The sequence below is a fragment of the Diadema antillarum genome, unplaced genomic scaffold, assembly GCF_040938485.1.
Source record: "Diadema antillarum isolate AM-2024a unplaced genomic scaffold, OU_Dant_1.0 seq00001411_RagTag, whole genome shotgun sequence".
NCBI classification, from domain to species: Eukaryota; Metazoa; Echinodermata; class Echinoidea; order Diadematoida; family Diadematidae; genus Diadema; species Diadema antillarum.
The window spans coordinates 26,723-43,586 of record NW_027272165.1 but is presented as its reverse complement, the minus strand read 5'-3'; positions in this window follow the sequence as shown (position 1 = coordinate 43,586).

Here is a 16,864-nt window from a genome sequence, read left to right as displayed (position 1 = left end):
ATCCATCATGTCAAGAAAGGAAAAAAAAAAGGAAGTGCTTGCACCCTCCCTTTTTTTTTCCAGAAAATTACGGCGAAGAGCTAATATTTTTTTCTTACCTGGCCTAGTAACAAGAATCACTTCATATTCATTTTGTCAGTAATGACAAGGAATGGCCCTTGTTGTGGGGCTTGCTTCTACTTTGATCATGGGTGTAATGGTGGGATCAACTGAAGAAAAAAAAATAGCTCATCAAGAAAACATCTGAAAGAATTATATTTAGTGGTCGAAACACAACTGTACATCCAAAAATCTGCGCAGGAAGTTAAATATTTCTGTGTTTGAAAAGGTGAAGGTATGATGCCTGCTAAAAACACATTTGGAAAACTAATTTTGCACAAAATAAAATGTCAAGTAATTGGAGCATCTCCTCACGAGGGCCTACAAGAGATATTTACACTCTCGAAGCATTCCAAGATTCATTACACAGCAAGAAAATCTGAAAGAGAGCGCGATTGCTCTTTCATCGACACCCACTTCGTTACACCGTCATGGGGGGGGGTCTTCATCAACCTTGCATTTGCCTTGCAGTCAGATCTTGCAAGTATTTTCAGACTGTAACCTTTTCTATCCAAACTGTGTCAGGCAGTGATTAGGAATTTCATCCACGATGTACGCAGGTAGATTACAGTATATTACGTTTGGTCTCCCTTCATAGAGTTAGCATCTTAACATCACAACATCCATTAGAACAAGGGGTGTGTTTCTCTATTAAATATGCGAGGATAATCATTGGAAAAAGTTACTGCCTACAGAATGTCATACGTGCACCGAAATGCAGAAGCATGACAGGTTCTTTAATGGGATATCTAATCGATGGCATGCTTGCAGTTAAAGCCAGTCCTTCACAATTATTCCAGCATAAAAGAGCTCATCTAGGACTACATCAATACCACATCAGCCAAGAACTATGACCACATATACCATATGTAGTGCAAAACGCAGAACTATTCAGCTTGTGCGATGATGACTAGCATCACTCAGGGCAATCAGATTTATGAACCAAAGGGTCTGTGGAACAATTTTTTCCCCCTTTTGAGATGGAAACAAATTGGGGGTAGCTACAGAAAAGTTGCAGTCACACTGGCAAAAGATCGGGAAGTTTAAGATCGCGAAGTCTTTGTACTCTTTGGTAGTCCATCAACACTGGTAGTCAAACTTCTCAATCTTTGAGTGCTTGAAGTTTTGGTCACTGGTGCGCATGTGCAAGAAAGAAGAAAGAGTGCACCGTCTGACAGCTAGTGATTGTGACATAACAACGCACTCCTGTACACCACAATGATCGTGCGCTTTGCAGGCACTGGCCGCAAACAGGTGGTGAACTGGTCACGTGACAAACTTTGTGTAGTTTCAGTTTGTGGAGTTCACACTGCCCAAAGATCAAGAAGCTTGGCGAGGTTCTGGGAAATATCCCTAGTTTGAGTGGTAAATTTCCTGAGAAGTTTCGCAAGAAGTTTTGCGGGAAGTTTGTGATCACACTAGCAAAACTTCTTGATCATTTGCCAGTGTGGCCACATGTACAGCTAAGGACAATTTGATGGATATGGTAAGGATGGAAGGGGGTAAAAGTGGAAGCTAGGAAGGGGTAAGGGGTATGAAATTGGTCAAACATGAGAGGGAAAGAGAGTCGAGTGTGGGGAAAAAAATCAAGAAGACTACACACGATTGATTGACACATCAAATTCCAAATGGGGGAGGGGTAACGGAGTAAAAGCTAGATAAAATGGGATGGAATAGAAAAGTGGTTGGGGAAAGGTACAGAGAAATAATGGAGAAGAGGGAAAAAGGGTATATGGAAAAGGATAAAATGGTCAGTGTAAAAGAGAACAGAGTTGCAGGCAAGAGGTAATGGGGAGGTGGTCAAAATGGGGGCAAGCAGTGACAGTTAAGAACTGGCTGGTAATACAGGTCATTTGATATGAAATGAAAAATCCATACTGATACAAATGTATATAAATGGAAAAGGATACAGGTCACGGAAAATTGAGTATTTAAGGAGAAGATAACAAGGATTATGAATTAACCCATTGATGATGGGAGCCCTATGAGTCAAGTACAAAGTGAATGGGGAGTTAAGAGTCTTGGTGGAAAATGGGTTAAATGGAAAAAGATGGAGTAGCACATGGATTCAAATGGGTAAGTGAGAAGGGCGAATGACTGTAGAAAGTGGCTGGAACATTAATATTATACTAATACATGTAGGTCTACACAGGTGAAGGGGTGATTAAAAAAGGATGTATAGATGGGTTGATAAAAAAGGAATATGGGTTGATAAAAAAGGAATATGGGTTAATGGAAAGGGGTTTTGTGGTCTACAAAAAGGGGTACTTGTTGGGGTAGATAAATAAGATTAAGATGTGATGAAAAAGGGTGAACAGTAGTACAGACAGCAAGAGGTCAAAAAGTTAACTGCAAAAAGTGAAGGGGTACAGAGCAGATTGGAAAGGGGGCATGGGTGGGTGGAAGGGGAGGGGAGAGGAGGGGTTATTTTTCTTACAAATTGGAAAGTCACCAAGGGTTTACTCTTAACAGCTTAAACTCTGGTTTAATCAATGGCATCCTCTGCTGACAACTGATATGGGGGTAAAAAAGCCAAACCCCGGCAGATGATCAAACATCATGGTACGTTTCCACGAGGAACATCACGATCGGCACTGCCCGCAATGCTGCTGAGATTACGGTAATAACCGGATAACTCGCACATTCGATCTCCAGAACACACAGTTTCCTCCGCGCGGGGGAGATAGGCATCTAACCCATTTCTAACACTGAAAATTCCACGTCACAGAAAAGGCGGGCGGGGAAAATCCCACTGGTTCCCCGGCTCAATGCCAGTAGAGTGGGACATTGGGCTGACATGATTTTTTTTTTTTTTTCATACAGGTACACTTGTACCAGTAATATTTTGCTTCTTTTCAAGTGCAACAAATAAAAATCAAAGCGATTGTATTCTCAATGTATCCAATTAAAATGAGTGGCAGGATCAGCATCAATGCACATAATCTATTCATCTGTTGTTTCTCTGGAACACTTGGGGAATTTCATCAGCTAAGCATCATATGATGCATCTGGGCCAGTATTACTGACAGATGCAATTGAAAGAAATAAAGAGAAAAAGAAATAAATCAAGCAAGGATGCTGCAAGGAGATAGGTCGTAGTGACAAAATGACCCGTTTAGATCCATAGATAACTTCGTCATGAAGAATGCAGTATACAGCTTTAAATGCTCTAATGACTGTAAAAGAATTTCTGACAGTGTCTCACTGGAAATTATGGCTCTTAACTCTTCCGAAAAAAGCTAATCACCCGATTCATCAGTCTACGAATTATTTGCAATTCACCAATTGGACATTAATCCAACAAGGAGAATTCATTCCAAGACAAAAATAGACACACACTCAATTTCGAATTGGCACTCACAAGTCTTCACCTCTTTTGCAAATTTGGGTCGTTTGGACCTGCCTAATTAGCCACCCCCCCCCCCCATGCCACACAAGGGCAATCTTTACCCTCTAATGAGGCATAAATCATGCGTTTAAACTCATATCCTTTCCAATCCTGTGTGAGAGTGACAGTTCATCATCCCTGGATCAAGCTTTCAATGTAGGATCCTTAGCCACAGACCAGACATCATAGGATCTCTGCCCTCAGTTTTGCACATTTACATTGTTGTTGCCCTTACTGTTGTTGCCCTTACTGTTGTTTTACCCATTGAGGATGGTTTGATTTTGCTACAACACACATTTCCCATAGACACTTGCCCGAATATTCTCGGGACTCGTCCTCAACGGGTTAACATGCAATTCATATCAACTTGTGTAAATGCTAAATCGTTGTAGCGAGACATGCCACATACAGCGTACATCAGATTAGATCATAGATTAGAGAAAGTCTCAAAAATGATATTTGATTATGCTCACTTTAGATCCAACTTTTCTCCCTCTTCCCCCCCCCCCCCCCTCTCTCTCTCTCTCTCTCTCTGATGGGAAATGTGATCACTTGGATATATATTCTCACTTTTCCACTACCATAAATGAAATTTTGGCATTTAGAAAGAAAGCATTTGCCCGTGGGTTTTTACTAGGACTGGAAAAACTGCCATTTTTACCTTCAGCATCCCCTGTATTTTACAATGAACAGTTGGTGTAAGGATTGTTTTAAATTGGCCTAATTATTAAAAGGTGGGTTTTGATTTGTCTCCACATCAATTCATTCTAACTTCTTGGTTTGTCATTGTTATTAAATGCACTTGTTTCACCATGCCAACAGTTAAGGCCTGTTCCAATACTTTGCAGGACTTGTAGCCCCCCCCCCCCCCCCCAAAAAAAAAAAAAAAAAAAAAAAAAATATCGGATACCATGGTTGTTCCTGGCCTGGGCAACAACTTTTCAACTGTGAGGATGACAGCTGTTTTTTTTTTTTTTCTCTGAGAAAACCACAAAGCTCCTTACATAAGTTGATGCAATACAAGATTGTATGTGTTCATGTGTACATTGTTTGTTTGTTTGGATATATATATATATATATATTTTTTTTTTTTTGGGGGGGGGGGTACATGTAGGTGGCAGATATATCAATTTCATATCCCTAATCATTCCTGTCTGTGTCTAAATTGAATATAAGAGAACTAATCAGAAATGAAATGTTCTATCTTCAATAACACTGTCAGTTTCAACAAATGTTTTTCATCTATTTAATATCATTTGTGATTTTTTTTTTCAAAATTACAAAAGTATGCATGAATATGATGAGGGAGTTGTTCGTCATTACCAAGGAGCTTATCACTTAACCTGATTTCATTATGATTGAAATTCATATTTAAAATCAATTCATCTTGTCAATAAGTTTCACAAACATATCTTCCTTGAGCATTCTGTATCAACTAACATCTAATGATGCAATATACCCTGATCATGAGTGTGTCAGTTTGTAAACTGAAGCATATCATAGGAATATATTTTGTACTGAACTGTATTTTGCCAAGAACAGCAGCTGCCGTCCAATGCCATATCCCCTGGTCACTAGTAAACTATTTTCAGGAAGATTGAATATTTCTATTTAAATTTGCCTTCTTCCATGAATGCACCATAACCTTGAATGCCTTCCCACTTATAATGAAATTAACTATAGATTAGTCTGTTTGTTTGTTTGTTTATTTGTTGATACTGATGGGCACACTAACGTATTGGCTGGCTCCTCCACAACAGTCCACCTTCCAAGTTATGAGGCCATCTGAGTAGCAGCTAATTGCATGGGTCATTTTATTACTTACAACATCCCATGTGCATATCCCCCACTCCCCCCCCCCCCCCCCCCCCCCCACCCCTTGAGACAGAAGAAGTAGAAAAGGGCCTCATTGGAGCTTGCATAAAGAGGGAAAGTGACAGGACTTAAGTTGATTTTATATCGTGCATTCTCCCTTGTGTACCCCTGAAGGGTCAGGTCTTTTCAGTGATAACAAGGGGGCGGAGTGATCCGGCTAGAAATAGATGCTTAATCCAGACGCTAATCACATGGCTCTTGACAATATCCTCCACTTCGATTCGCACCAAATTATCTGTTTTCATTAATAAGTTCACACCAAGTGCTGCATTAATCACTCGCATTCAGCTCATTTGAATCAGCAAAATGAGCAAAGCTAATTTCATAATGTTACTGGTCTTTAAGAAAGTAGGAACAACGTGCCATTTTAAATTCCAACAAAACTAAATATTCCAAAGACAATCTTGGGGGTGCGGTGATTGCCAATTTAGCCAGTGTTAAAGTGAACCAGCTTTTGTCAGGTGTGCAGTCATGAACCCCCCCCCCCCAAAAAAAAAAAAAAAACCAACAACAACGACAACAACAACAACTCCTGATGAGAGGCACACCACGTTTGAGTCATGGAAGGATTACCACTGAATATAGCCCTGCTCTGAGGCTCCTACAGTTCTGAATTAGTACTTCAAAAGAAGGATTTAACCCCCTCAGGGTCCCCATCCTACATAATGCCACTGACATTATGCACAAGGAGGTTGCCAACGGTGATGACAGCATTACAGTGTATTGAAACCCAATTGAGTGAATGCAGCAATATTAGTTGAACACACCAGCAAAGTTTGAGGGAAAATCAGACAATCTGTTGAAGAGTTATGAATTTTCAAAACTTTGGTGTTACAATTGCTGGATGAGAAGACTATATTATGCATGGAAATGACTTAAAGAAAATACTAAGAGAATTCCACGAAGTTTCCATTATGATGAAAATTACACATTCCCAAGACTTATTCCTAACATATTCAGTATCAGTTATGAGTAATTTTATTCTCCCTGCTTTCTGAAAGAGGTAAAACACAATTCAAGTGCTCTTTCATTATGCTAGAAAAGTTAAAATATATTGAATTTTCTTTCAGTATAATTTTTCTTTCAGTATAATTTTTCTTTATATCGTTTGTCCATGCATTATATCACATAATGTTGTTGTCTTCTCATCCAGTGATGGCAGCACAGCAACTTTACAAATTCATAAGTCTCAAACAGATTGTCTGATTTTCCTTGAACTTTGTTGATGTTTTTTCCTTAGACTGCTGCATTCCCTCATGCTACATACTATGTATATATTTGGGTTCTCCTTCATTCTCCTTCAAGTTTCAGAAATCACTGTTCCAGACAATTTTGCTCAAGTTGGAACTGCATTGTGCCAGCTTGGATGAAAGACTTGAACAATTTGCACGGCAAAGATGACGAACATAGATTATAACATCCTTGCTTTACTCATTTATCCAGGAATAAACGCCAACGTCGACTGTTTGCAAATTATACGCATTATACTGTAAATCATAGCCTTGGTGATTCACCGCCTCTTCATACACTTACGGCTTTCTTTCTTCTCGTATCTCAATCCTCGTCACGAGGTTGTGACAGTCACAATAAGGTTGCTAATGAATGGGGGGGGGGGGAGGATGGAGGACAGTATACAGTAAATCCTACACATGAGAGTGACTTGCTGAATCTGCCTTGAACAGAACAACTGTTTCACATATATTAATATCTCTCTCTAATCTCTCCCCTCTCTCTCTCTCTTTCATGCTGTATATATTTCTCTCTCCTTCTATCTCTTTGGCTATCTGTCTGTTCTTGTATTCTTCTTCAATCTCTATATATCTCTTTCTCTCTCCTTCTCTGTGCATCTGTCTGTATATATTTCTCTCTCCTTCTATCTCTTTGGCTATCTGTCTGTTTCTTGCTTTCTCTTCAATCTCTATATATTATCTCTTTCTCTCTCCTTCTCTGTGCATCTGTCTGTATATATTTCTCTCTCACTTTATCTCTTCCTCCCCTTCTCTCTCTCTCATTCTCCACCTATCTGTTTTTCTTGAACTGGTTTCAAGATAATTTGGCATGAACTTCTCACAATGCGTGAGCCCCCTACAGCTTGCCTCTGGACGGAAACTTCTTGGGAGTAAGCATTAATCCTTTCAGAGCTAACCCAAGCTTAATTTGATGAGATGGTTTGGTGGATAATTATGTTCCATTACTCTATGATTTATTTCACAATCATGTTTTTCACTAGGTGATATTCAATCACATAATATCAATGTGAAATACAGTCATTCATACCACTATATATGTGTTATAATAGTATACTTTCAAAATCTGTTGATAAGATGTAACTGCACTAACTACACCGTACTTTTGTATGAGAACATTCAGCTTATTGGTTAGTCTGGAATCAAAAAATATGTATAGTGAGATAAAACAATATTTCTCTATAATCAACTTCAACATAAAGTTGTCCATATATTTGTCTTGCTCAGTTACTGTGTGAAGAGTTTTAATGCAAAATGAGCTACCTTCATTCTTGTTAAGTTGAGACATATGTGATTAAAGCTGGCAGTAAATGTGAAAATATGGGATATGTTTAATCATAACCTCAAAAATATTCCTTGGCTTGTTATGTTACAAGTGAGGTATCACTGAAAAGTTTTTCTTTTGTTGTTGTTGTTGTTGTTGTTGTTGTATCTGATGATGACTTACTTAAAAATGTTTAAAAATGGGGCTAAGCCCATTTTGCAATAAAATTCTTCATATGTACTTACGAATTTCAAAGTGCTGCCAACCTACGGTGAGGAACAAGACACTCTGAGGATGAAAAACATTAATATTTTGGCTACAGAATGAAAGTTGGGGCCATACATGTGTATTGTAATGCAGGGTGGAGCCATGTCAATCTATAATCCTACTATAAATAATAGCGAAAGCAACATAAACATCACTTTGTCTGATTGTACCATAAGACAATTCTACCTGCCCCCCTCCCCTCCCCATTACAGCAGCACAAAGATACGGGAAGAAAAGAAAAGAAGAGCTGAAGAAGAATAACAGGTGAAGCATTGAATGATGCCAAGGGGACTTCCTACAAGTGTATCTTGAAAGCAATTTCGTCCATAACTCTACAATTCAAAAGGAAACACCAGGGCCCCATTTCATAACACTAACAGATGTTAGGATAGCAACTCTTGCTGGAATGGCAACTTCCCTTAGCAACAGCCAATCAGGAAGCTGGATTCTTGTCATTACTATGACAATTGCCATTCCAGCAAGAGTTGCTCTCATATCAACTTTTTTTGATGAAATAGGGCCCAGCACATTACAAAATGCATTATCTAGTCCACAGTTTGAATGATCAGTGGAATTTTCCTTCAAAAGTAGTGATGTCCAATGTCAAAAGAAAACAGCTACACATACCATGTCATATCTGTATTGTCTATGTCATGTTACATTCATTCATATCCACTTCGCTCTACGCATTAGTGTACACATGGCAGTACGCATACTGTACATAATAAGCTGTTCATGTCTGTAGGCTACAATGTACATGTCAAGCTGAATGTATTCATTTTTTTCAATGGTAATAAAATTCTAGGGAGTGTCAATTTAAAAATATCCTGTTTCTGACTGTGCCTTCTTAGAGTATGATTGCTGGGATTAGTGGGTATGCGGCTTGGAGCCCCTATCAGTACCTAGCATCGGCCTGGAACGGAAACACTCTCAACAGACCTCGGCATTTAAAGTGTTGCCAATGTGAGGACAGAGAGATCCTGTGTTGTCGTATCGTACTCTGTAATCAACATTTGCACTGAAACAAGTTCAACGAACAAACATTTCATGGTACAATCTTAAGTTCACTTTTTTCCAACCATTTTCTCATAATTTTTTCCTCTCAAAAAAAAGGCAGAAAAATAAAGGGAAAGATGGAGCTCACAGACAAAATTAAACCAAAAAAAATGTTAAATCTGAATTCAAAATCCAAAATCTAACACATAGTGAAAATCAAGGCTTTGTATTGGTCAGAAGAAGACAAGTGAGGAATGCTGACCAACTCCAAGCATTGGTCATTTTCTAGCTGATTTATTTTTCTATGAAGGTAGAGAAAGGATGAAATAAAGGTAAAACTGTATAAAATATCAAGAGATAACAAACTGCCTGAAATAACTAGGTATGCTACAAGGTGTTTTACTTGCAAGTTAACAAATATCAGAAAAAAAAAAATCATGAGCATTTAAATGGACCAGCAGGACTGGATGGACTGTATACTTGTAACTCAGGAAAAAAATGGTAAAAACAAAACAAAATATGAGGACGTGGCAACATATTCTGGAGGGGGTGGGGTGCCTGATTCTTGAATTTCAAAGCTTGCAAATAATGGGAAATGGCTGATTTCTGGCTGACACCATACAAGCTCACTGTGCATTGGTTCTCGTGCCTAAGTGCACCAGAACGTGCACGTAGGCACAAGGTAGAATGTAAATGGTGCCAAGAATGTGCTAACATCTCATGTTCACTTATTTCTGGAAACCCCTAACTACAAGATAAACGCATTGTACTTTTTATCATTACTAAGAATATTGTTGTTGTTGTTGTTGTTGTTGTTGTTGTTGTTGTTGTTGTTGTTGTTGTTGTTGTTGTTGTTGTTAATATTGTTGTTGTGGCATTTTTATTACCACACCAGGCAAACAGATAACAAGTGATACTTCCAGTACAGGGAAATGGTCATTAAAACAGAAAATTGGTTCTCCTGCAACCTTAGGCTCACACTACCACCATAACCCCCCCCCCCCCCCCTTCAGGGCTTCCTGGAGGAAAAAGGGAAGAACTCAAGCAGCAAACCAGCACATTCAGCCCCATGAGATTGTGGCTCATGACCTTCATCAATCAGCTCTCATGATTCATACTGTCATCTCTTACATAAGATGCATTTTTGTTAAGATTGTTTACTGTCATTTCTGCCACTTTCAATTAAAGGCATTGTCCAGATCATATTCACATTCACTCTCGCAATAAGTAGAACTGAGTAAACACAAGAGCAAGAGATCATTGAGGTTCAGAGTTAAGATTCTTTTCAACACAAAATTCATAACAGCCACAATCAGGTAGGCAAATTGGCAACAAAATTTTGTCATCCCTTCGTAAATATCAACTTATTTACCTATCTTACAAACATACAAGACAATGGTCATTATTTCTTTCTCTGTGTTAATGAATTTTACAGTAACTGACACCTACCCTCACTCCCATTTAAACAGCTATAAATCAAAACAGCTCCAGTATAATTTCGTGAAAGGAAACAATTTCATCTATTTGAATTCACTAAAAACAGGAAATACTGGTATGACGAAGATCTGGGTGCACTGCTACTAAAGACTTCAGATGGAAATTACATCATCAACAACATCCAGGAAAGTAACAGACACACAACAAATCACCTTACATTCATATCAGTGTTTACATTTGTTGATGGGTCTGGTTTCTTTTTTTTTTTATAAGCATAACATATATTATGCAAACAGATTATCATTGGCATATTGGATGATTGCATTGTGGTATTAATAATAATAATAATTGATATGATTTATATAGCGCCAAATCCACTCTGCAGAGTGCTCTAGGCCCAGAAGGAAGAGAAAGTGAAGGAGATAAAGAACATACCAGTTTCAAAATACATGTGATGAGTAATCAAATGGAGGCCATAAACAGGTGAGTTTTTTTAGACTGCTTTTAAAGGAGTCTGATGAAGAACAATTTTTTATGGCTGAAGGTAAGTTATTCCATAAGGTGGGAGCAGCATGGCCAAAGGCACGTGTACCCCATATTGTAGTGAATCTTGGAATTATAAGAGAACCGGAGTTGGATGAGCGTAGAGATCTAGCAGGGATGTAATTACGGAGTAAGTCAATGACATTATACTGAGGAGCAGCGCCCTGAATGCAATGGAAAGTCAGTAAGTAAAATCTTAAAAATAATGTGATCTTTGACTTGTAACCAATGAAGTGATCTCAAAATAGGGGAGATGTGAGTGTGCTTCTTGGATAGTGTAATGATGCGTGCTGCCGCATTTTTAAGCCTCTGTAGCATGGAGAGCTGAGTTTGTGGTAAGTTAAATAAGATAGAGTTTTTATTGACAGGGAATACAAAAAAAAAAACATCTATTGAAAATATGACTTGTCACGTGGCATTGTAGTTTACTGTATGTCTACACATGAATTGAACTCTTACTAAAAAGGATCTGGCTTGGAGGAGCCACTACTTAGTAATTCCTTAGGGAGCACTGCGAGACAAAAAATATTCAACCCCAGTACATCTTTGTGATGATGTCATTGTGTATTTTGCAACAATCTCCATAGCAACCAATCACTGACTGACCTCCATTCTGTGACCTCAGAAACGAAGATGAAACAGAAGGAAACAGCTTGACAGGAGCAAAAAATAGAGAGAAAGAAAAGAACAAAACCCCTGATGAGAAAAGAGACTGCAAGACATAGGCAGACAAGGGAGGGTCAAAGGTCATATGTTTAATAAACACAGGATGACATCCATGTGATTTGTTACGAAGTTGACTGCGTGATTCATCGCCTGTTTCCACCCTTCTGAAGTGATTTCTCCAAGCCACATTACAAGGCTGGAAATTCTGCAAACACGAGATGCTAAAGTAAGTGTACTATGAATATACATTGTAAGATACACTCTTGAACAGCAACTGTTAGACTCCATGATTTTCCTTACGTCACACTATAAAGGGACTCTGACTTTCCTTTTAGTTGGGTTGACGGATGTCAGGGGTTTAATCATAGATCATATTTGAATACATAAACTGAAAGTACACTATCTACTAACTAATATTTTCTATCTTTTTTTTTTAATGAGTCAGACAATGTTGACTTCAATATATTAAGTAGTAAAAACATGTTTTCATAACAGGATCAGCAAGAAAAAAAAAAACCAACAGAACTGTTTTATCAATTTTCAGTTTCCCTACATTATATTACATTATATATCAACATGGCAGACATAGCACACAGAATGTTTTCCTAATATGGAGCTCTACACCAGACAGTTTAAACATGCTGAAGTTTCCAAAATTCATTTGGAATTAGTTACTTTTAATATCAGTAAAAATATCTGCAATGAGTGCAATATTAGGATTTTGATTTTATCTTATTTTCACTTTTATTGTAAAAAAGTAATATCAGGTTCCATCTTTCCTACAATGCCAAGAGTCTATGCCCATGGTGGATATCAGATTTCGTACGCATTGTGTTTTATATTTTCTCTCTTCTCTCTCTCTCATATCTCTCACTCTCCCTCTCTTTTCCCTGCCTTGGAAAGCCTCAAAGTTCCAGGGATCTGAATACAATGGCAGCCATGAAGGTTCTCCCTACAGAAAATCTTTGCCACAGCCACCACCACGCACTACTGTCAGATGTCAATTCATCAAGATGCTCTTCAAATCCCCCCTCCAGCCCCCCCCCCCCCCCCCCCCATTAAAAAAAAGCAATAAAGGCTGCAAGAATAATTTACGCAGAAACCGCTCCACAATATGTTTGGATGGGGGAAGGGAACATGCTTTCGTCACAGTTCTGCACTTCAGGAGAAAAACAAAGAATAAACCCAAGTCCTGGCAATATATTGATAACAGATGTGTCTGGCCCCTACCTCCAGAAATCAATGTTTTATCTTCACAATGCACTATGGATTATGCATCCTGTCATGGGGGGGGGGGGGGGGCAGACTTCCCTCCAGTTTATATCAAACTAATTTTTAGCAAAATTCCGCAGAGATAGAAGACTTGCCCAGTTGATAATAAGCGTTCCACACTACTCCGTTTTTTGTTGCTTTTCTTAAAAAGAAAATTCATTTCTACAAATTGAACAAATATGGTGTCCTATATTCCATGAAAAGAATTCTCCCCTCTGGAATTAATGCTTATCTCGGCAATGCAATATTGATGGTGTATCCTGTTAAGAGAGAGAGAAAAAAAAACCAGAGTTCACTCCAAGTAACATACTAATTTTCAGCAAATTCCAGAGAGTTGTACAACTTGATGTATTGCCAGCAAGTGTTCCACACTTTTTACAATTTTGTTTTGAAAAAAAAACAACCAAACAAACTAAAACACACACACACACACACTTCAACAAAATTAACCAAACAAACATGGGTTCCTGGATTCAATGAAAAGAATCTGTCGAAAAGTGCTTTTGACATTTGACAAGCCTTGACGAATAATTTCTAAAATCTAACTAGTCTCCTCTCTCAGTCTTCTTGTGGTCATTCTAGTAGAATGACTAATTACATACAATGTAGTCTCCATGCAGATCTTAATTGTCACAGCAGTCACAAGCGATGAACTGGCTACATGTTCAATCATCACACTGCATAGGTACAGAACACAGAGGTGTCAGAAGTACCTGTTCAATGTCAAGATACAGTTATATTTCTACTCAAACTTTCATCTCCCTGTTTTGTTCTATTTGAGGGTAAAGATCAATACAATGTGACACTAGTGACACTACACATTCTAAGACTACTGAGCATTCTAAGAAGACTACTGCAGAGCACATTTCAGATCTTCCTATGTCGCAAGAATAGTGTGTTATTGTTCTCATTTTATTACTTTCTTTCATTTTCTTCCTAGTTTTCTTCTTAGAATACTGTAAAAGTGGAAATTTTCTCATATTTTGTGCAACATGAGATTAGAGTGAAAATTAAAGTACACAAACTTTTTGCTCATTCTATATAATACTACTTTACATTTTACTTCTGCAGAATTAAAACCATTTTAAATTCATCTTAACTAGTGAAGTGTGAAAAATAACTCAGGCAAAATCTACCATTTTTACTGTATACATTAAAACATTTAGCCTCCAATGGCCCATTGCATAAAACTTACCATTGAATTTCAATGGTAACTACCGTCAAAATTAGGCGTCACAGCCAATCAGCATCAAGGATTATAAAATTTACCGCTAATTTGAAGACTTACTGCTAGAAAGGAGCGGTAAGTCCAGCGGTAAAGTTTTTACGCAACAGGGCCCTGGAGTCTGAATTTCCTAGACTACATGATTAATCCCCACGGTAATCCAGCATTCAAAGTACTTGTGGGGAATGACTTCACCAGTTCAGTGCCCCAAACTCCCATTGTTTTCAATTTGTACGAATAGCAGACACACAGTGCCTCACAACCAGAAATGCTTTCAAAACGCACTCTTTCCCCTTGTCTGATACCCTATTATGGTTTAGCCAATAATATTGGTGGTTTTGAATCACGTTTAATCCCCCTCCTAATCCCCCTGGGGACCAGTTATGTAACAATAACCTGAGTGAAAGTCCTTGCGGGTCAAACGCCTTTGCATGTTTGTATAATATTTCACAGCGCCATATTTTGATCGCTTGAGTGCTGAACATGCATTTACACAACTAGTCTCTCTAGGGGTTATTTGTAATTAAGCTTGGGGTATCATCTACATTTTACATGTAAATCATGCCAGAAAATACTTGCACAGCAAGGGAGTTTCAGATTGTTTGATATTTTGTACAGTGTTCGAGTGTTTGATGTTTTGCTTGAAGACATAGAAGGGAAGTGTTAACAGAAAGTTATGTACATACTGCTAGCGGTAGACATAGCTTTTTTTTTTTTTTTTTTTTCCAAAAGATAAACATATTTTGAGATATATCTTGCAGTGTTTCAATTTTTGCAAATTAAGTTATGAGTCTCCTGATAATCACAAATATACAGCCTCCTGTAATACAAATACATCATGTATAGTATATTATGTATTCTCCAAGGTGGGAGATCACCAAACTTTACGCTAGAGGAAGGATTATACTTAGTTCTCATTCTGCTACCTTGGCTCTTGGTCTCAAATTCAAACACTTACAAAATTGTGTTACCGGACAAGTCGCAGAATATTATACTCACAAAACATACACAGAAATGTTAGACTCGCAAAACGTATAGTGTATCCACAAGTACAGTACCAGTATGAAGATAAAATACAAAACAACCTCCTCCCTTGCCCCAAAAAAGGAATAAATAAAGAATAAAACAAAAGCACACATTGACCTACAATTTAACTGGAAATAAAACCTAAGGAATCTGTTTATAGTGTCTCAAGAGGCATTCCAAAACATTTCCTGTCACTTTGACTCGTATCTATTTGACAGTTTAACAATGTCTCATCACTAGGTGGCGCTCTTTTGAAAACAAGAAATTGTGTCCTTACTATACATTAACCCAGCTTCTATTTCATCAGCAAGTATTGAGAATAGGCTTATGTTCATGTTGCATTTCAAACCCAATGAAGAATTGAGTTTATCACAGCAAGCTAAACATTTTACAGGCCATTCTTGCCAAGGAAATCTTGATTTTGCACTTACTTGAATAATACATTATACACATTGACATGAAACTGCTATTTTCACTTCTGTTTGATAGTTTTCAAGGAACTGAATGAACAGGTGCTGCTGTTTAGTAAGGGGTCAATGGTGCCTTATCATACACACTAAAATTAGCTCATGTAGTCATCTGGAGGCAGGTAAGCTGACCAAGGCCATGTTCCCCACAGGATTTAGTATACACGTAAGGCACATCAATGAGACCATTAGTCAGAATTACCCATCTATTTGTAACACAGAAAAGGTGATGCCCAATATGTTTTTACAAACAATCCATAGAAACAACAACAACTACCTGAGGGCTGATGACTTTTTTTAAAAATGCTTGATTGTGCAATGTGCATTATTTGTTTTATAACATAGCGACATCAGTTTGCCAATGCACAACAACGGAAGTTGCTGCTGTAATCACATCACAATACAGCATGACATCAGGCCTCTCATTCAAAGTGCAATGAATGCTCTTACGCTGTCTCAACCTGTATGTGTGTCCATGGCCAGGTATCAAAATAATGACAAGTCCCAAGCATTTCATGATTGTCAGGCAATAATTGGTGACTGCTCTTATTCTGGATTTTGGCACACATTTAATTATAATTCTGTATGAAAACCAACTCCCCATTTGAGAAGACTCTATTAAGAACACTGAAAATTCTGTTACAACTGAATGAAACATAATCATTAATGGATTTTCGGCCTTATATGCCTGTATAATGTATTCATGACACATTGGTCATCGTCACATTGTAAATATGCAAATAAGAAGGGGCGATGATTTTATGACCCCAAATCACTTCTAATTTTCTCACTAAAAGTTGTCATTAGATTTCCTCTTTTGACATCAATCTATTAAAATTGATGTCTTCTGCATTAAACTGATCTTGCATTTTAACAGGTTGGTAATTATGACATTGGGGAAAAACCTTTTGAATTATTGACAAGAATGATTTCGTGACTTTACCCAGAATAAAAAAGTGGGAGATTTGGACTAATTGGACATGGCAATGATATCATACCTTCATCTACAATTGTAATTTGTATCGTTAATTGTGCGTGACACTGCTCTTTTGTAAGAGGTATTTAAACTGTATGAATCTATCACTTTCTTAG